A 23770-nucleotide genomic window follows, 5' to 3' on the forward strand; every position below is an offset into this window, starting at 1 on the left:
TCTCAAAAGCCATCCGAGCAGACTGTTCATCAGCCAGAAGGCGCTGGAGTTCTGCCCTTTCGTCTCTGATTGAGTCACGCTCAGTCTGCCAGACGCTCTTTTCAAGCTGGAGGGCATCCTTCGCATCCTGAAGAGAGTCATTCTCCTTCTTCAGGACATCTCTCTCTTGTTCAGTTTTTTCAAGCCGAGCCAGTACCTCGGTATTCTTGATGGCGAGAAGGTCATTTTCTTTATTAGCCACCTCCAGGCTATCAGAAAACTTACGAGCCCTGGCGTTCCCCATCTCCACCTGCTTCTGCATAGCCATCATTCCGAACAATGTCTGCATAGGTGTACATTAAGAACGGTTAAGCCAATAGTCAGGTCGGGCGAAGGCAAGACCAAATAATATGAGAGAATTCATGAGTTGGAAAATAAAAGTCACCTCCATAGCAGATTGGGGAAAGCGGCTGAACACATCCTTCTGGGATAGGCCCTTTGCCGCCTCAAGGTCTTTCGGAGTCCACATGCTCCTATAGTATGCCATGGCGGTCTGGCCATCCTTCAGCATGGTCTCGTTCGGTTTCATGAACGTCCCATCCGTTCGGGTGTACCGAGGGGCCCATGGCGGTAAGGTGGGGATAGAAGAGGGGCCTGAAACAGAAGCGGAGCCACCAGCTGCAGTAGGCCCAGAGGGAGCAGGAGCTCTGATCGCACGATGCAAGAGAGCACCCGGCCTGGAGACCCGGGTCCTTCTTATGAGAGGTTCCTCCTCAGGATCGATTTCACTGTCAGGATGAGGCCTTTTGCCTCGTTCTTTGTCCCGAACGCCCCCCGCGGCAGCAGGAGCTGTGGTAGTTTGGGGAGACGCGCTCGGGTTGGCAGCAGGGGTGCTGACAACGGAGTTAATAGCCACTGTGCTCGGGATAGTGTCAGAGATGGTGGCTGAGGAAGAGGCTGATGCTGGAGAGGAGGTCGCCCCAGCAGCAGGAGTGGCTGGGGGAGTATTTTTCTTCCTGCCAAAAGAAGGAATCTGAAGCCTGCTCATGTTGTAGCCGAGTGATGAAAGCGCTAAGAGGTTGTCTGAAGTGAGGAGATCTGAGCAGGAAGGAATATCGTTCAGAACGTATTTCTTCAAGTAATTACTCCTATCCCTGCAAACACTGTAGCTCAAGTCATCACAAGGTATTCCTAAGGAACGGCATAAGAAAGTACAAAAACGGGGAACGCATGTTTCGCAGGGGCAATCATGTTTATGAGATTTGAATTTCTTATAGGAGGAAACAGAACAGACACCAAAGGCACTCGGGATTGGGTAACCCTCTGCAGCCGGCGAAAACCAAGCCCCACTAATGCCCACGATGCTATCCCTCCAACCCTTTTCAGATTTTATTGTGTCCGTACATATGGACATCTTCTCGAACGGGTAGAGGTGGTAGAAGGGTTCGTTAGTACGGATCTTACTGACTTTATAACACAGAAGAAGGTTTATGAGGTCAAGGTCCAGATTTCTGTCACGCATCAACAGGAGCATAACGGATATGATTCTAAAGAAATTGGGGTTTACCTGCAGGGGGGATATCCCCAATCTATTGAAGACATAACTAAAGAAAGGGTGTAGAGGGAACCTAACGACATTCAATTGAAGGTTCGTGAATAAGACTTCGCCGGGCAGGAGGCCGGCACCGGTCATAATGTTAACTTCCTAAGGGCAAACCCTAACTTCGATGTTGTCAGGAAGTCTAAGTCTCATACGAAGAACATCCAGATCTACAACCATGGTGGAAGTGCTTGAAGGATCTAAAAGGGGGTAAATAGAAGCCTGCCGAAAGTAAAAAGGAACAAAACTAACCTCAGATGACTGCAAGATCGCTGGAAGAATGACTCTTGAAGGATTTCACCAGAAAAAGCTTAGCACTGTTCTAGAAAGAGAGAGATTTGACTGATGATGGAGACGGTAAAAGGACGTGAAGTGGTATTCTAGAGCCTTATAAAGGCGAGGGGGGCCCGAGGGCCGAAGCGTCGGGAAGGCGAGAAATTCATCGAGCCCCGGAACATTGATTCTGGATCTGACCGTCCGTTCCCCCACGTGGTTTTCTCGAGCCGTCAACGTCATGATGAGACGCCATCAATAATTACCCCCTTATTAAATAAGGGGCAATTATGGGGGCAGTTGAGGAAGCCCAGGACGACATGGGCCGGATCTGACTTGCAAGCACGACATCCGGTCCGTACAGCTGGGTCGGCCCATAAAAAGACACTGCCATACGGGCCGAACGCGAATAAGCCCATCAAAGGTGACCAGGACTTATGGAGGAACAGGCCCAGATCCAGCAATCCGTCAATATTTGTAAATATCTTGTAAATATCTATAAATAAGGGAAGGAATGGAAAGAATAGGAGGATCTTTTGGTTGAAGTGTAAGAATTCTAGAGAGAGAAAGAGGGTATGAATTTCTTGCATCTTCACGTCACCCATAATTTATATGAGGGTAAAATACAGTCACACCCCTTGAGATTTGATAAAAGGACATTCAGATAAAATTTACCTATTTTTTGAACAAAGACATCCCCTGAAGGTTCAAAAATGGACAAAGACACCCCTTTACATGAGAAATTGACCAAATTACCCTTTGACCGTTTAAGAGACTTTTTTAACTTTACCATTTAATAAATTGGACCAATCTATCCTCATGAACAATTTATGCAAAAAATAAAAAATACTATGAGAAAGAAGAGTAAAGCAAGGTAAGAGAAAAAAATGAACAGAAATCCCACAAACCCAAATCTTTTAAGATTCAATTTCATCCTAATTTGAACAAATTTTACAAATCGGGCCGTCAAATTGCTATGGGATCTTCGCAGTAAATTGTCGATCTTGATTGTAACGGAGAATCGATCATGACGAATCCCTGGTGCTTGATCACGCTAGCGGTAGATATTCACTGTCTCCGCCTCGTCTCCGTTGATGATTGCTCTAGCAATGGACGCGGCGGTGCAAATTGCTAGGCTACCATGTTTCTCACAAGCATGAATGTTGCTATCAGATTGTAGCCAACAGTTTGGGATTTCAATGACCGGAAATGAACTGCCTCTTCTCACGTCATCGAAGATGGTGGTTCTATCCATCGTTTATGGTGTCCACCGTCTGAAAACTTTTAGGAAAAAGAGGGGAGAGAGAGGAAAGGAACAAAAAAGAAAAAGAAGATCAAATAACTGAACAATTGTGAAAAGATTGATGTGTTGTAACTTTTATATTGGCCACTGAAATTGTTTTACCATATCAGCAGTTGAAGTTCAATGGAACTTAAAATGGTGCCCTTCAATTTAAGGGTGAAAAAGTAATTTACTTTTTCGTTAACAGCTCACTAACGTTTTGTCCTCATGTGTAACAAAATGATAGTTTAAGGGGGTTTTACTTACTTCAGGGGGGTTTATTGCAATGGGGTCATAGTTTAGGGGGGTTTAGTGTACTTTACCTTAAATTATATATCAAATATTATGCATTTCCCAACATAAAAGGGAAAAATAATAATAATAAAACAAAGGGAAAAAAAAAACAATGGGAAAAAAAATAATAAAACAAAGGAAAGAAAAAAAAAAAAAAAACAAAGGCATGTATAAAGTTAAGATGCATAAAGTTATACTGATACTTATTTTCTTTTATATTAGGTGAAGTCCAAAAAGGGGAAATAATGTCAAAGGCGGGACATGAAGTTCTTGTGAAATCGGTTGTTTTTGCATTACCAACCTACTCAAATGCAATGCTACAAACTTCCTCAATTAGTGTTATCAACACTTACAAGTAACCTAACCAATTTTTGGTGGAGTGGGAAAGCGAAATCAAGGAAAACAAAATGGATCAGCTGGGATCATCTTTGTTTCTGAAAGATGGATGGGGGGCTGGGTTTCCGAAATTTAGAAGCGTTTAATTTGGCTTTGCTTGCCAAACTTGCTTTGCGCTTAGAAACGGCGGATAACTCTCTACTTATTCGAATGTTGAAGCAAAAATACTTTCAAAATTCTTCTTTTTTGGAATCTGATTGTAAGAAGGGAGCCTCGTGGATGTGGAAAGGCCTAAATTCTGCAAAAGTAATTGTTAAATTGGGACTAAAATGACAAATAGGGGATGGGCAGTCAATTAACATTTGGACTGACCCATGGCTTCCAGGAAAATCAAATTACAAGGTCTCATCAAAGAGGAATGGGGGAAGTCTTCAGTTGGTGGATGATCTTATTAATGACTATAATCATTATTAGAAGATGGATATTATTAATGCAAATTTTAACAGTAAGGACGGATGGAAGATTTTGCAACTACCAGTAAGTATTGTGAAGGGGAAAGGCATGAAGGTCTGGAGTTGGTCAAAGAATGAAAAGTTCTTAGTAAAGAGTGCCTACTTCTGGTCAAAGAACGGAAAGTTCTTAGTAAAGAGTGCCTACTTCTTAGCCTCTCTTATCTTAAAGGTGTTTTTCACTCCCAGTCATTTGGCCCTCCACAAGACTCACAATGCAGTTACCTTCAACAACTTAGGAATGGATGGAAAGACGTTTGGACAATCCATTCTTATAGGAAGGTGCAGTTCTTCTTGTGGCAAAGTTTGCATGAAAAGATCCCTATTAATGTTAATTTGAAGTTGAAGTGTATCATTGATCACTCTGTGTGCAAAAGATGTGGCATAGCCGAAGAGACAATTAACCATATGTTATGTATGTGTCCTGAATCCCAGCAGTGTGGAAGATGTGTCCCTTAAGGCTGGATTTTGCTATTTCACTCTTAATGTGTTGGGACGTTGGGCTTCTCTTGTTGATGATTGGAAAGAGATGAATTGTTTTCCCTATTGTGCCGGTATGGCTTCCTATATCTGTTGGCATATATGGAAGAATCGAAATAATAGGGAGTTTAATAAAAAAAAAAGATGGAACCTAAAGATATAACGGACAGTGCGATTAGATTCGTCGTCAACACCAATTAATGAGGTCACAGCCTTTACCCAGTCTCAACCATAGGTCTTTATGGTCCCCTCATCCAACTAGGTTTTGTAAGCTGAATGTCGATGCTTCTTTTAATAGGAGATCACTCCAATGCCGGGGGGGGGGGGGGGGGGGGCGCTAGGGGCGCTTGTTCTCCATAATCATGAAGGTATTTTGTTGAGAATTGCCTCTATTTCTTTCTCCCATATTATAACAACCCGAACCCGAGGGGTCCAAACCGTTAACTGGGTCCTTACTCGAACCCGAGGTCACCTGAGTCAATCCGCCATATCAAGAGTTAATACATCATTTTTAAGTCATGGTTATGCTTCACAAGGCTTTAAGCAACTTCCCAAGGCTCTAGATGGATAATACCAGAGAAAGGAACAAAAATAAACCAAGCCACAGTAGTTCAGTCGACTGAAGTAGGGCTTCGATCGGCCGAAGTAGACACCCCTATACCGGTCGACCGAAGTAGCCATCTCGGTTAGCCGGTTGTGGTCTCAACAGTGAATAAGGCTACTGGAAGAATTAGTCGAATGAAGCAGCCATTTCGGTCGACCAAAATGAAACTGCGAAGCGAAGTTCTGCTACTGAAAGTCACAAGTATGAAAATGAATGATGGTCCATGAAAAAGTGTTGAAAACTGATCTAAACTTATCTTGACACATTATGAAATGATATACTACATCCCATTCTTTTCAAATACAAAGTTAACATAACATTTATATTGTTCCAAGACCATCTACATGAGTCATGCCTCAATTTCATCAAATTTTATAGCCCTTGAAACAAAACACTGAAGGTTACAAATAAAATGAACTTTCAGCCCCCTTCAAACATGTGATGATTCGTCGTTCGCCACCCCTTTTTCGTGACCTAAAAAATGTAAAAGGATGAGCACAAGGCCCAGTAAAGAATGCCTAAGTGGCATCTCCTCAAGCAAGGTAAATAATTGTATGCTTTACAAACAATGAATAAAAATAAGAGCTTGGGATCATGCAAGGGATTCACATACTACACTTCCAATTTCCATAATCGTCATTTCTGTTCATATGCAATGAATTTTACGATATGTTCTATGCACCCATCCACCACACCTACGCCATCGTTTTTGTGATACCCTTCGATTCTAGAGCCATGGGAGATCAAGTCCGAGCACAGAACCAAGGAGTACCAAACAATTAAAGTATTTTAAACGAACACAGATTACAAAAATGATTTAAGAAATAAAAGAATAAGCGGAAAGAAACTATAAAAGAAATCCTCAATATAAAAACCTTAAAATATTAATAACTTAAAATCCTACAATCCAAAATCTCCAATCTTTTAACAACTCGGGAATCCATCTCTAATGGACCCCTAATATAAAAATCCCAAACTGAATCAAAGTAAAACTGAAGATAAAATCCAAGTCGAACATCTGGAAAGAGATCCTACATCGTCGGAAGAATGAGTGACCGTCTCTGCTCAGCACGAACAAGCTCAAGCATGGAACTGACGTACACCTGAAAAATAGGAGTGGGTCAGGCCCACGAACAAGTTCTATCCTACTGCAATCCAAGCAGAGACCCGATACGCATGTACATACTAAATAGTTCAACAATAGCTAATAGTCCGTACATAAATATATATATCCACACTACTGGACCCTCGCTAGACTATGAAGAGGGTCTCAACCAGAATAGAAGGCATCACACAAATCGCACCTGAGTGGGTATGAGTACCTAGGCCTAAACAGGGTATACCTCAATCCCCACAGACAGCTACACATCCAACTGCATATACGCATCCTAACCGTCGACTCTGAGACTCAAGCTCATGTCATGGTACCATAAAAATATATTTAAACTCCAATTCCATCCATCCACAAAAAATCCATTAAGTCGTTCGGCGTAGTCAACCGCACCGACTTACATACATATAAGGAGGATTTATTTAATAACCCATACCCTTATTCCAAATAGGTAGAACTTAGCAACTTGTGCTGTCCAAACCTAGTATGTCACCGTCCCATACCGGTACATACAATCACATCCGTCCAATAGTTGATAAAGCATATACAAGTACATAACAATATCAACGAGTCCATATCAAGCATATCAGAATGTATTAACAACCGTTCTTGAATAGTCCCAACAAATTGATTAACATTGGAAACATAAATATCAATATTAATTACTCCATTCCACACATTTAAATAATTTATAAATGCCAAAACCAACAATTCCAACCTAACCATGTTAGAATAGATTAACCATCACGCTTTAACAAATCTAACCATTGATTAAGTACTAACAGTATCAGTGTCAAAACCCACAGTTCCAAACTAAACACATTAAAGTATACTAGAAAAACATGCTTAATTAATCCAACAATAAGCCATTACCTGATCACCCACAGGATTGTGTCTGTAAATATAAGTTTATTCCCGGTATCCATAATTAACAGAGCCTAAACAAATGTTATAATATTTATTTCCATGGCATGCATAATAAATCTAGACAATTTATCATACTGTTAAGTTCCTATTCAACAAAATTGACGAGTTAAATGTTAAGTTTAATCATCAATTAATCTTTAGCAAAAATACAGATTTCTTGTATGTATGTATATTCTAAGAATTTGCAATTAGCAGTGCACAAACTCTCATAGGAAATTTTCCATTATAATCTAGAAGTTAGAAACTCCAAATCCACACAAGTCTACAAGACATTTGTAATTAACTCCATGTAATCCTAATGATTAATGCTTTGTGTCCAATTCTATGTTAATCTGATCTTTGAATATTTATGTTTACTCTGGACCACTCCTAAACCATCCATTACAGTATTCATTCTCCACTAAAACATAAGAAAACAATCATTATGAAGCTTAATCACTGAAAAGTGGAAAAACAAACAACAGAACCAAAAAACCACGTAGAAAACAACCTGGAGCCGGCTCCAGAATATTGGAGCCTCCTACAATGGCCTTGGAGCCGGCTCCTAGACCATTGGAGCCGCCTCCCATCCAAGGAGAGCCGGCTCCAATCCAATAGGAGCCGGTTCTTTCTCCCTCCTCTTCTTCGTGTTCTCTTCTTCGGCGTCGTCTACACCTCCGGCCTTTCACTGCTTAGGTTCCCAGAACTGGTAACTGAGTACCAGTATACTACCAACCCTTGTTTAAGTCCTTAATACAATACTAAGATGGATTTAAACCAAAAACAATGCAAGCAACAAGTTTATACGATATAACAGATATAAACCACATATTGTCACAGTTAAAAGTTGAACCATGAAACAGATAACGTTTTCCTTTTTAAAACATGTAATTTATCCTGGAACTATCGAGTATACAAAGAACACAAAGCCTAAGGGAGAGAGTAAGGACAAAACTTTGTTTAAAAATCTCTACGTCTTCTTCTAAGCTTTCCGGCGATTCCTACTGCAAAAGTTCCTCTGTTCCTCCTCTGCCTCCACAGACGTATACTTGGTTTTGTTATTTTTTCCTAAAACCCTAACCAAACATCTCACATATATTTATAGGATTTTACTAAACCCTAGCTTAATGCAAGACCCAACTGTAATCCTAACCGGCCCATCCAACTTACTTAGATTCCTACGACGGCTATAACATGACTTTTTTTTAAAACACAGCCCTAATTAAAACAACAATTAAATGAAAATAATTAACACTTAAATTCAAATAGTTAACCATTATATTAAATTAGATTAAATCACCTAAATAGTTAAATTAAATCAATTAAAGCATTTAATCCTAATTAAAATAACTAATTTAACCCACTTAAAGGAAAACTACAATTAATTCTATTAAATAACTAAATGCAATTAAACCACAGCAATGAACAATTAAATTAAAATAAGACATACACATAAAACAAAACAAACTCACATTGAAATATAAACAAATTTTCAATTAAAACAAATCAATTCATAGTTAAATAAATAAAAATATAATGTAAACAATAAAATAAATTCCAAACCTATCCTTTTAAATTAGGGGTATTACAGTTTTCCCCTCCTCCACCTCCACATATCCCTCATATCCAAGAACAACATTATGCCATGCATATGAAAATGTCTCAAATTCAAATACTCAATAACCATCATGCTTTCATAATAAAATTTTACATTTCTAAGGCTTCAATAGGATAATTTAATAATTTTTAGAATACTTCAACATTCAAATGTTCCCTAGCACATATATATATATATATATAACCAAGAGTATCACAACAACCACATGAGGGAAAATAATTAAACCATCATATAGTAACTTAATAACATGTCATTTGCAATATAAACACAAGATAAGCATCTCATCGCTTAAAACACCTCAATTCACACACTCATATACATACCAAAACCCTAAAATTTAATCATGCATTTTAGCTTTAAATTGACACGTTAAAGAGGGAAGAAAACATCTAATTAACTACCATAACTAAGGAATTTGGCAATTAGACAAACTCTACCTTAATTTGAAGCAAAACCCCAATTCCAAGCCCAAATTTTGAAATCCCTAGGTTGGCCAAAAGTGTGATTTGTTCCAATCAATGTGTAGATCTTAACAAGCTCATCGATTTGCCGCAAACGGCTCTCAAAATTTCCCATTGGTTGAAGAGTAATTGAAGTTTGAAGATTGCTTGGAAGAAAAAGAAAAATGAGAAAAGAAAGGGAAGAGAGGGAGCTCACAAGAGAGAGAGAAAATGAGAGGCCAAAATGGTCTTATGGCCATTAAGACACATGAAAGTAGTGGGTCCCACCACCAAAATATCTTTTAACATTATTTTTACACCATAAAATTCATACACTCACACCAGTTATCTTATAACCACAATTAAACATATCACCACATAAATTACATTAAATAAAAATGAATGTGATGAAATGGACCCAAACAAAATTCCCGTACACAACCATTCCAGTAATGGATCCTACCTTGGGATCGTCCAGCTCGAAAAACGAAAAAATGCCAAAATGGCAACCTTTGCATTTCAAAGAGTCCTGAACTCCATAAAATGCCCCAACCAACTCTCAGACACACTCGGCACACCCCACAGTGTCCGGCACGTAAAACGAAAAAAAACGAAAATACCCTTGGGAAAACAGAAAATTCCAAAAATGGAAAATGAAAAAAATTAGAAACGTCACAATCTCCCCAACTTAAAAAGGATTACGTCCCCGAAATCAACCCACTTCACAAGAGAAAGGCGAAAGGATACAAGAACGGAGTACGTCTCCGAGTACCCCACGCAACACGCTTAACCTCAAAATCTCAATACAAAGAATCACACGTCCCATGTCACTCGCAACCCTATGCTTGTGACCCAATGCAACCTCGACCGAACAGTGACCACAACCACACATAACCCTTTCCTCCCAACAACTAACGGAACGCAAAGGCACACCTCGTGCCAACAAAACTCGCTATCGCTACATACCACAATCTATCGCCACATACTCAACACATGAGGCACAAGCCCCTTAACCAAACTCCGTGACTCTACCGAGTCCTAACCACTCAGAACCATTAGGATCGCCATCCTCCCAGCCTGAAAATAATACTAGTCTATACCAAATCCACAAACGAAAACTTCAATCAATCCACACGAAGACACGCATCGCGAAAGGAATCCTTCAATCCAAATCACCATGACACTCAACCATTTACTTCCGCACGTGAAAAACAAGGGGTGAAACATTCAACACAGGTCAAAACCAATTTGATACATAAAATCGTACTAACACGATCCACACGAGACATTCCACCAAAAGACAGTGAATTTTGTTCTCAACTTTATTTTGTGATTGTGTGTTGTATTTTTTTTTTTGCTAAATGTAGCTACAAATTAGTGGGATTAGTGAGGTTGAGGAATAGATTGGAGTGAAAGTCACTATATAAGACATTTAATTGAAATCCAAAATGTCCACCAATCCAGAGTTAATATGTTTTTATTTATTTTCATTAAGCTAATATTGTTGCTCACCATTTAGCAGGGTGCCTCTTAGGAGTAAACTTGAAAACATTTTTGTTTTTGAGATTCCTTTGCTCAAGTTTTAGGCTTTCCCAATTATATTAATAAAATATCTTGCCTTTTCGTCAATAAATAAATAAATAATAAATAAACTCAAATCCATATTATCAAAATTTTACATTCACGGACGTTTTGATGTCATTGTAACAAGATAATATCGTGTTCTCCCTATTTGACACCAATACAAAAATTATTAAATGACCTGAATCAATTAATAGGTGACATGCAAATAAATGTGTCAATTTTATTATTTTAATATTTTTTTTATGGGTTTGAATTACCAAAATAACAAGTTAGAAATATTTTTTTGGAGTTTGTAAAATTTCTTTTGAAAAATTAATTTTTTTTTTCTTTTTTCATTGGCAATAAATATACTTACACTTACTTTTTATCCCATGAGAATTTGAATAATAAGCCTTCTATTTTAAAAAAAACTTTTTATTCTTGTGAAAATTTAAATCATAAGCCTTCTATTTTAAAAGGTTTAGGAAGTATTACTAAGCCACAGGACTTATGGTAAAAATTGCCCCAGCCTCTTCCAAAAAGAGAGAACGTGCAGTCACGACATCAACGCATAGAAGCACGTTAGATTGGCCCACGGTTGGTTGGTCATCTTCCCCAGCCTCTTCCACCCTCCCTTTCAATCCAAGTCTCTCTTTACCATTCTCACTCCAAAACCCCATTAACATATCCATTTTCTTTTTTCTTTTTTCTTTTTTTGTTTGGTGCCAAACCTCTCTCTGTCTCTCTATCTAAAACTTGATTCTTTGTTGTGTTTCTCTCACACATGAAGACGCTGTGCCCCAACCTGGACCGAGAAGATGGACTGGAGACGGTGCTTGAAGTCCCAATCCCAGAAGAGACGTTTGGGTCCTCCAAACAAAACAGATCATGGCAAAGCATGACATCATGGATGCGATCACACGTAGAAAGGTCACCCCAATCCGTCCTCAGAGCCAGAGTCGCCGAGATCCAGCTCTTGCTCGGTGTCGCCGGAGCCCTCTAATCCCTCTTCCCATCCCTTGCCTTCAACTCATCAACAAAAACATCAAAGACTATCCCATTGTAAGTCAATTATCATAACTTTCAACGTCCACGAATTATGTTACTTTTCTTAACTGCTCCACTTAAAAGTCTTCTTTATATATGTACAAACTATCTTAACGGATTTTTTTAAAAAATTTATCTCCAATTTATGGTACTACAACCATCTCGAGAACGTGATCATTGATTATGATGATGTGCAGGAGGCTTCAATGGCGAAATATATAGTGCAGCAGTATATAGCTGCGTGCGGAGGTGAGAAGACGTTGAACTCGATTGACAGCATGTGTGCGACGGGGAAGGTGAAGATGCTGGCGTCGGAATTTATTGGCACAGATGGTGTAAGTGTGGGGTGTAGGGGGTTGAATAGTGGTGGTGGTGGTGATAAAGCAACGAAGGTGAAGAATGGTGGTGGTGGTGGTGGAGGAGGAGGAGGAGAGATGGGAGGGTTTGTGCTGTGGCAGAAGAGGCCAGACCTGTGGTGTTTGGGAACTGGCGGTGGGAGGGTATAAGATTAGTGCTGGCAGTGATGGCAAAGTGGCTTGGAGGCAAACTCCTTGGCAAAATTCCCATGCTTCTCGTGGCCCGCCCCGTCCCCTTCGTCGTTTCCTACAGGTTCGTCCTTTCTACAAAAATTTTTGTTTTATAGAACCGTTTTTAGAAAATTAAATTAAAAAAAAAAATTTAAGAATTATTTTTATAATTTTCAGAAAACATTTTGTGAGTATTACTGGTAAGCAGCAATATGAAAAATGGAACGATTTTGAAACTTCCATTTTTTTTTTTTTTTTTTTCAAAATCGTCATTCTGATAAGTGCTGAGCAAAGGAGGAGACTAGTCTTCTCATAATTAATCTAAATTTTTTCATTTTTTTTTTCTCCTTTCACATTGATTGATTATCATGTGTTGTCTTTTTCTCAGACTTTTAGAGTAATATTGGAAATTTATGTTCACTGTATTCAAATTATGTGTGGTCCCACTCTACTAATAATAGTTTAGTCCATAGAAAGAAAATTTTGTCAAAGTACAGTTGGTTTGAGTTATCTTAGTCCTAAGCCCTTCATTCTTTTATGTGTGGGCTACAGTCCAGCCCAAGTTGCTTAAAAAAATGAAAAGAAAAAAGCAATGGAGAGTAATTTGATTTTGCACTGGACCTCAGTCGAATTTTTTTGGGATTTAAAAGTGAAAGAAATCATTTTATATATTAATAGTGATAAATTTGGGTAAAGGGGAGGTCTTGCACACCCACCGATTATTGATATGATATCATTATTAGTGGGAGAATCCTACCGAACCATACTCCTTAATGACCAAATGGTTAAGGATGGCTCTGATTGGCAATAATGAAATTGCTGTTTTAATAAATGATGCGAAGAGTGGTAGTGACATTGAGGAAGTAGAAAAATATCAATCAAAATTTATAACAAATTATAAACTGGACCAAAAAGCTCCTAAACCCTTCGAATCTGGAGGTAAATAAACAAGTACTCTCTTCAGAACACCCAACTTTCCTCAAGATGATCTGTAATTAAAAGAAGGCGCGAATAAATAATATGATAATATTACACATGAATTATTATTATTCATAAAGCTAGAGTAATATAACTCGTAACCAATTTATATATAGGGACTTTTACAATAAAGTGGTCTTAATGAAGGTATATTACCTATAGCCAAACGTAGTTTACATATTTATAAATACATGAACTAAGTTCTATTTTAGCCCTTTATTAAGCAGAATTTATATTTTCATCCCTCGGAGTTTAATTTATGCACAATTTACCCAAAGAACAACTTATTCAAGTATTAGAATTTTGTCAAATAGCACTTAGGAACTGCTACATAGTGCTAGAATTAGGAGACACCACACGTAGTCTACAAAGAAGAATTGAAGAACTTAGATCTAGAATTATATTAATACAAAATATTTTAGAAGCTAGACGGCAACGATTTTAGTTTATGAATGACTTGACTTTAATAATTTAGATACTTCTATAAAACGATTAGGAGAAAATTTAGATTATATTAAAGAACAAGTAGTACAGAATTCTAGTCCAAATAATTTAGATAACAAGATAATATTAGTCGCAATTAAAGATATCAATAGTGATATTAAGAATATTGCTGAAAATCAGAAAATAATTCTAGACTATTTAAAATCCCTTAAAACCGATATCCAAAAATTATTACAATAGTTTTATGAGCACCAGTAGTCCTGATTATTTAACCGCGTTAACTGAACTTTACAAAATTGATAAAGAACCTATAGGATTTACTAGGTTCAAAACAAACATGCAGTCAACTAATATACATATTAGACAAAGTAACTTTTTAATTCAGTTATTACTCTAGTTATCTGATAAAGTTAATAAACTTGAAGAGAAATTAGAAGTAATACAAGAAAGTATTCCTAGAGAATCTTCAAAAGAATTATCTGAATTATCAGATAAAATAAAAGAAATAAAATTGTCAGTTAATAACCAGTCCTCTCCTACAACAGCCAAGCGTGTAAATTTATTACAACTTCAATCTCATAAGCAAATACCACAATGGCCATTATCCTTGGAAAAGCAAAGAAATAATGAGAGTAGAAGATTTATATGATAATGAACATGATGCTAAAAAATATATAGAACAAGGAATGAAGAATGTAAAAAATAATATTAATCTTTATTCTAATAATTTATTAGATTTTCAGAGCAAGATATATAATCATTTTAACCAAAGAAAAATAAGTGCAGTTAACAATCAAGTAATTTTAGACCTTATAACACCCGAAGCATGCCAAGAACTAAATAATAATAATTTAGAACTTATGCATTTAGGCGTCATAATGATAGGATTAGTAGGATTAAACAGAGAAGAAACCGGAACTAGAGCACTTGCTTATATTTATGATGACCAATGGAATAACTATCAACAAGCACAAATAGCCAGCGCCGAAATAGACTTAGCCGACAATGCCGTAATAGTAGGATGTATTCCCAATTACACGATGACTACCAGAGAATTCAGTAAACATATTAAGATAGCTATATCTACAAAAGGATATAATATGACAAGACAATTTGAAAATTTATTAGTTAATACTTTATTTATGGGTAAGGCAGTTAATCAGTATAACTTAAAGTTTAAAGCCCAATTTAGTGAAATAGTTAAACCTTTTAGTAGCAAATATGTCCAGATGATAGAAGCCAGAAAAGTAAGCAGTATTACCCATGAAGGAACAGAATGGAAATTACCTAAACTTACTATTACACTTAAAAAGATTCCCGAAAATAATATGATATATGTTTCAAATAACGGAGATGTTAGCATAAGGTTTAGTAATTATAAAAGAAAAGACAATTTAGTTAATGATACTCAAGAAGACTTTTTAACTACACTAATAGAGATCGAATCTCCAGAAGAAATAAATGTCCTTTATGATCGATTATAAGATGAAATTCTAGATAAAATAATGTATGATTTTGATAATTTAGAATTAGAAGCATTGCAAGACAAGTATCCAGAACCTAAATACCAACTTATCGAGAGTATTTATTTAGGACAAGAAAATAATGATGATATTAAGAAAAATATTCTAAGTTTCGGATTTGAATCCTTCTATACAGCATTAGAATTAAACACAGTAGAAGAAGAGTTAAATGTAATAGAGCATAGAGAAGGAAAGCACCAGAAGCATCAGAATCAATCGACCAACAAATGAGTGACCAAAGAAAGACTAACACCTCAGGTAATAATACCTTAAGTGATGACTTTACTACTGGACAAAGATTAAATCCCTCACGAGAAACCTATGTAGAAAATAGAAATATACCAGATATGTACACTTTAACACAATATCATAGACAATATGAAAATATACCAGCGCAATCATCAGGAACAATATTAGACATAGCTAGGCACGATCCCCAAGATTGGGCAAAGGTAATAGAAAATTGGGTACAAAATTGTGTTAGGCAATCTATTTTAACCAATTTTGACAATACAACTCAAGCCTTAACCTATTGTGAAACCTTATTAAGAGGAACTATTCATGACTGGTGGCAGGCTTATAAAGTAATTTATCCAAATGATTATGCCATCTTACGTGATAATTTTACCATTCAAGGCTTTACAAGCCTCATTAAAAAAGTATTAATTGGTGAAGACAGATTATTAGATGACACCTTAATAAAACAAAACGAAGCTTTATGTAATTTAGAATTATTACAGATTTGTGATTTTAGATACATAAAAAACTATACCAATAAGTTTTTTGAGTATTTTGCAGCCACTGGTAAAATAGGTGATAAAACATTACTTGATCAATATCTTCAGAAGTTATCCGGAAGCGTAGGAACTAAAATATGGTTAGAAAACCCTAGACGCGATACGCTAACCATAGGAGATAGAGTTAATCATGTGTATAACATGTTAAAAGCAGAATGTCAACAACGTAAAGAGTCTAAACAAATCAAAAAATAATTTTATTATACGTGTAGACAGATAGATTTTTCACCCCAGTATGGGTGTATGCCTTAGAAAAATTATAATTATAAGCATAATAAACCTAAAAAATATAATCTGCGTAAAAGCAAAACCTACAAGAACTTTCGTAATAAAAAACCATATGTCAGAACTAACCTTAGGCAATTCAGAAAGCGACCTTGGTATAAAAAGCAAAAGATAAATAAAGATAAAAAGGACAACAAAGACAAAGATAATAAGGTAAATACTTTACCCACAAAAGAAAGACACTGCAAATGTTTTATTTGTGGAGATCCAGGACACATTAGACCAAACTGCCATCATCGATACAAATAGAATCCTATTAAAAGGATACAAGAAAAGATCAACATACTTGAAGATATTGAAGAACAGATAGAGGAATTATATGAACTAGAAAGTATTTATGACTCTAACGATGATAAAGAAAGTATATATAGTATCGAGAGTTTAGATAGCAACTTTGATAATGATGAAAACTTTGAACAAGGACTTCATTCAATAAAGGAGTTCGTTCACACTATAAGTAATCCCTCATGTTAGTATAACCTAGTTAGTTTTCAATTTTCTTCTTATAATTGTAAACAGTGCAATACATCTATTAAAAAAGGTCATTATTGTGAAAACCATTGTAAAACTTTATTATGTCATACTTGCTATACAAAATATGAAGATAAGCAAGAAAATATTTTAGTCAAATCTATAAATTCAATATATAAACCATCTAATCTAATTCAATTCCCAGTAACACTAGAATTTAGAGAAAAATTAGTTCAAACCTCAGCCATGCTTGATACTGGGGCATCTAAAAGTATAATTCAAAAACATTTAGTCCCAGACGAAGCCTTAGTAAAGTTAAATTATAATGTTAACATGAGCCAATATAATAATGAAAAACTTCCAATAACCCATTGTGTTCAAAACATTCCTATATTAATTAATAATTAAAAGTTTGTTTTACCCCAAACTTTCGTAGTTAATAATATTCCTAACACCTATGATTTTATCTTAGGATTAAATTTGATAAACTCACTTACTGGAGGATTTATGTATACTCCTACAGGTTTATAATGTTTTAAGAAAGGAACCTTTATTCCATCTCGAGATCCTTATATTCCTCAAAAAGATAAAGGATGGCAGAAGAAATGACAGAAAATTTATTTGATGTATCCGAATTTTTAGAAGACGTTTCCGAAGCTTTAATGTTTCTTAGTCATCTTGATGAACCAAAGATTTTCCTTAATAATAAAGGTATATTAAAAAACCCTAAACTAAACATTGATAATCTCATAAGATTAGCTGAAACCACAGAAATTTTAGGTGAATAGCCCCAGAAACACTGGTATAAAAATAAAATTGAAGCAAAATTAAATATCATAAATCCCTTTATAACTATAAAGACACAAGATAATCATCATACCTTAGACGATCAAGAGGAATTCCAAAGACAAATTAAGGAACTGTTATTACTAAAAGTAATAAGAAAAAGTAATAGTAGACATAGGAGTCCAGCTTTTATGGTCCAAAATAAAAAGAGGAAAGGCTCATATGGTTATAAATTATAAAAGATTAAATAATAATACCTATGATGATACCTATAAAATCCCTAATAAAGATGTTTTAATATATCGAATCCAAGATAAAAAATGGTTTTCTAAATTTAACTGTAAATCAGAATTTTGGCAAATCCGAATGGCCGATGAATCCATTGAATGGACAGTGTTCACATGTCCTGAAGGACATTATGAGTGATTTGTTATGCCTTTTGGATTAAAAAATGCGCCACAAGAATTTCAGCGTAAAATGGATACTATATTTAATAAACACTCAAAATTCTGTTGTGTTTACATCGACGATTTTTTAATCTTCAGTCAAACTAAAGAAGGGCATAGAAAACATCTTGAAATTATATTCAATGAGTTTATAATACAAGGACTCATTATAAGTAGTAAAAAGATGATATTAGAAAAACAAGATATTGAATTCTTAGGTTTATACATAAAAGATGAAAAAATAGAATTACAATCTCATATTGTTAAAAAGATTTTAGATTTTCTTGATAAATTAGAAGAAACCAAGGTGTTACAAGTATTTTTAGGATTATTAAACTATGGTCGTAATTTTATTCCCAAATTAGGACAATTAGTAGGACCTTTATATTCAAAACTAGGAAAACATGGTCAAAAGTATTTCAATACCCAAGATATAGAGTTAGTTAAGAAAATTAAATCTTTAGTCTCTCAGTTAGAACCTTTACAACTCCCACTTGAAAACAGTTATAAAATTATTCAAACAAATGCATCAGCTCAAGGATGGGCAGGATTACTTCTTCAAAGACCAATAAAAGAATCTTCTCGAAGTGAAGAACAAATCTGTCGCCATGCTAGTGGAACTTTTAATAAAGCACAATCTATTTTACCCTCAACAGATCTATAAATTCTAGGGGTAACCAACTCTATTGAAAAATTTCAGATATTCCTTGATAAAGAATTTCTTATACGAACAGATTGTGATAACATAGTTAAATTTGCAAATAAAACAAAACAACAGCGGATGTCTGCTAAGAGATGGATTTCCTTTATTAACTGTATTACTGGAAGAGGTTTTAAACCTATATTTGAACATGTCAGAGGCAAAGATAATTATTTAACAGATATTCTATCTCGTTTACTAATCGATTGCTAAATTTTGCAGGAATGGAGATCAAGAGCAACAATAGTTATAGCCTTATACCAGGCACTTCTAATCCTCTTTTAATTATCCAAAACCCAGCTCAACAGTTCCGCACTAGACATAATCTTTTTCCTGACCAAAAACTTATTTTAGATAATATTTGGTTTTCTAGACACAACCCTGATAGAACTCTCGTCAGAAATTTAAATACCTTAAGTGAATATTTTGTATCAACTAATACAGCATATCAGAATTTACAAAAGGAGCATGAGATTCTTATATCTCATTATAAAAAGTTGAATTTAGCCTATCAAAGATCAACAGAAAACCCCACAGAACTAACCATTTCCAAACAAATAACTAATGAAGATGAAAATCTTCAGAAAGTTCAATCTTTGCAGGTACAAACCAAACATGCTAAGCTTCTACCTCTCTTTTCCTCAACTTACAGAGAAATCCTAAGATAACAAGTTGAACTCTTCCCTGATGATCTCAAAGACCTTATCCTTGAAGAGATTAAGTCTGATGGTTTCAAAGAATGGGTTGATATCCAAAACTACCTAAAAAATAACAGTCCACCTAAAGGAACCCGATATAACTATTTTTTCCTACGATTTATACAAACAGGCACCCAGATACCTATGTCCGTTATCTTATTAGATGTAGATCCTATTTTCTTTATTCCTTTTGAAGTAACCAGAAAAACCCTTTTCTCTACAAAAACAACCATCTGTTATCTAAGTAAACTGTTAGAATTAGGAATGATCTACAATATCACTATACCCAAGGATACGCCCTTAGAATATCTAAATTCTTTGTATAATTTTCCCAACCGTTTAAACCAAGCCAGTACTTTCAAACAGAAAATAACCCAAAATTTCATGCCAGAAAGTCCAATTCTCCTTCAAATCCACAGTACTCCCCCAGAATGGGTAAAAGATGGAGCTATAATTTTAGGACAACATCAAGTTTACATTCATTCTAATCCATCTGAAGTTAAGCTTTTAACACGACATGTTGATTTCGCAAATAACTTTCGTGTTGAAATTGACCCTACTACCTTTAACCATTTGGTGTACTATAAAGCTTATCGACAAATTAATCCATGCTACAATCCTGGTTTCAGACTTTACGATTATAATATCAGTATGAAAATTTTTGTTAAAGCAAGAATTCCTCATGTCATTAAGTCTCCTCCCGAGATTGAGATATCCCTAGAAATTGAAGATATAATAAATGAAGAAAAGATATTGTTAGAACAGCTTGAGCTGGCCTATAGAAATGAAGAAACTAGCTCACCATACAACACTGATGAATATCTGGCCCGCATGCACAGAGGAGATATCTCACCAGCTAGCCTAACCGACAGAAATTTGGATAATATGCACTAATTTTGAGGAAAGCAGATTCTCCACAGTCTAAAGATAAAGGCAACTTCAGCATCCAAGAAAAAGTAGATCCTCAATAGTGTACAGTAAAAAACAGATCCACCGAAAGCAGATTCGCAACAGCAAAAGTTGATATAATTTTCCAAAAGACGACATCAACAGTTCAGCAATAATTCATGTCATCTTATCTCTAAAGCATCTTGAATCTCAACCATCCATGCAGCATCTTCAAGCTCAACCGCCGATTCATCCCTCTCTTCTGCTATAAAAGGAGCCTCTCTGCTTAAGTAAAGATCATCGAGTTTTAGAACTATCAAGTCTCGAACCATCAAATCTCGCAGCATTCAGTTTCCAGTGTGTTTTCTTTTGTGATTTCCTTCAGTGTATATTTCCTTTGTAACATATAGTGTGAGAGTGTATCCATGTATATATTTTCCATGAAATAAATCATCCAGTTTGCTCCTGTTTAACAAATTTCTTTTCCTTATTTAGTATTTTCAGTACTTTTGGGCAAAAGACTTCTGTCGACAAATAGATCAAATAAGACAGCGTAGATCTTAGAATTTTCTTAAATCCAACCAGTACAAGCAGCCTTAGTTTTAATTTATCAATTTCTTCTGTGAGTTGACTCGAACTATTGGCTTATTGGCCCGTTCTTTGCCAGTGTTCAGGCGTTTCTACAGGGCGTTATCAGGTTCGGCAGTCATTTCTGTGATTTAATTGTTAAATTGATTCTATGTTATTTTGCATGCTTCTATCCGGTCGGATCCATCTCAATTTTGGTATCAAAGCCATACTGTTTCGTTAAATTTAATTTATATATGCGATCTTTTGTCTAAAGAAGTCTATAAGTCTTTATTAAGCTACTATATAATTTTACTTTACCGTGAAAAATTAAAAAAGCAAAGAGAAAATATTAAATATTTTATTCAAAGACATTGCTGTAATTTTATTTCATGATCTAAGGCTTTTGTTATATTAAAATATTACTTTGGGTCATTTTAGTAATATAAGTTCTTTTGTGGTATAAAGTATAAAGTGGAGTCCATTTTAGAAAAATATTCTCTAGGTCAATCCTTTTAGTGAAAATCAAAACTTTGTTTCCATTTTAGAGTGATTTTTGGGCCTTAAGCCTATGTATTAGTAATAATCCCTTATATATATTTTGAACAGGGTCTTTGTCCAAGGTCTACTGCCAATTTATTCTCCAATTCCATCTGCATGGGTGAGAAGACTATCAATGGTGAGGACTACTTTGTTCTAAAACTCGATGCCAAATCGTCGGCTCCTAGAGCAAGAAGTAGCAGCACTGTAGAGATAATCCGGCACACTGTTTGGGGTTACTTCAGCCAAAGGACGGGCCTTTTAGTACAACTCGAGGATTCGCACCTTCTCTGGATCAAAGCTTCAACAAATGAGAGTGACTTCTGGGAGACATCAATGGAGTCACTAATACAAGACTACAGGACCATTGATGGTGTTAACCTTGCCCATGCCGGTAGAACAGACATTTCGTTGTTCAGGTTTGGTGAGAAGTCGGAGAGCCATTCCCTGACACGAATGGAAGAGGTGTGGACCATTGAAGAGGTAGACTTGAACATAAAGGGACTGTCCATGGACTGCTTCCTGCCTCTCGGAGACTTGAAGAAGGAGGAAGAAGGATGTGGTGGTGGTGGTCGTGGTGGTGGTGCTACTGCTGCTAGCAGTGTCGTGAATCCGCGATTGGGATTAAGAAATCGATCCAAGTCTGGTAGGATTGGTTCTTCTAAAGTTATGGCTTTTGATGATGGGGATGATTCCGACAACACATAAGGGGATGAATAGTTCTAAATGTGTCATACATTTGTGTAAATATTGCATGACACTGCAATTTTTTTTACATATATTTGTGTAGCTTAGCTACTAGTTAATGAATTGCTAAACGGTTGAGTTTAAGAATCAATTATTAAGTGAACTGATGATAGGATTAGTTTATAGGTTTATGTGTCTTCAATTCAAAGCGACAAGGCACAAAAATTTTATGTTTTTATTTTAAAACATCGTCCTGTCAAAAGTGAATTTCTAATGTAGTCAATGTGTGTAAATTCTTGTTAGGATAAGAAATAATGTCAAATTCACACAGGCAGTTTCATAATCATATGTTCATAATTCCTGTCTAATTTAAATTGTATTTGTATAGTTTAACTTGTAATTGCAAAATAAAAAAATTGGATTAACAAACATAAAAAATATATATATATATATATCAAATATTAGAGTATTAGACTGTATTCTATCTCCCCAAAAAAAATATTAATTAGCTTATAAATCTTTGCGATATTCTGAACCATTCATGAATATCATAGCAAATATGATTAACTCCTACAAAGGAGTTTTGGTATGTTGGGGATATCATTACTGCCAAACCCAATGCCTACAATGCATTTGCGGGTAAACGAGTAATTGAACAAACATTGCATTAAACAGTACTCGAAGAAGGTTCCTAATATTTATTCCAAAAGAGCTTATTCAATTTAATCGTACCATGCAAGAAAAACTATTTATTTCAGAAGGGCTTATTCGATTTAATCGTACCACGCAAGAAAAACTATTGAGATATTATGGTATGCTACAAGTGAATCAATGCAATTTAGGAGGGATCAATGAAAGGACATCAATTCAAATTTTGGATTTTTTAAGATGTTTCTTAGACTTAATGGACATACACGTTATTTTTACTAAAAATGTTTTACTTAAAAAGTCCTTGCTGTACACACAAATTTTGTACTCTGCAAATAAGAAACAAAATAGGGGTAAAAATAATATTTTATTAATTTATAAAACTTGGAGTACAATCCTTTGTAATAATATTCTTTACACAGAGTAAGGTCATCTTATTCGATCTCCTTTGTTGGTTGGATTCAAAGGCTGCACGAGCTTGATCTTGAATCACCATGGAATTTGGATGAAAAACGGCACGACTTTGGATGTGTTTGTTGTTAATCACCGTGAAATTTGATGAAAAACGGCACGATTTGATGTGCTTGGTATTCTTCGGTTTTGGGCAAAGTTTCTGACTTCTAAATTTCTCTGGATTTCTAGACTCTGAATTTGTGTCCCTTCTAAATTTCTGAGTCTCTGGATTTCTAGACTCTGAATTTGTGTCTCCCTTCCTCCTTCCTCCATGCATCTATTTATAGGCT

At 35.7% G+C, this 23770-nt stretch overlaps 1 pseudogene; it reads left to right on the forward strand.

Annotated features, from left to right (window-relative positions):
• Positions 1-11183: 11183 nt before the first annotated feature.
• LOC132270865 (uncharacterized) lies at positions 11184-22620 on the forward strand (annotated as a pseudogene).
• Positions 22621-23770: the final 1150 nt, after the last annotated feature.

Source organism: Cornus florida, unplaced genomic scaffold (genome assembly GCF_030987335.1).
Source record: "Cornus florida cultivar Cherokee Brave unplaced genomic scaffold, ASM3098733v1 CherokeeBrave_3.0.0_Hap2_Chr08, whole genome shotgun sequence".
NCBI classification, from domain to species: domain Eukaryota; kingdom Viridiplantae; phylum Streptophyta; class Magnoliopsida; order Cornales; family Cornaceae; genus Cornus; species Cornus florida.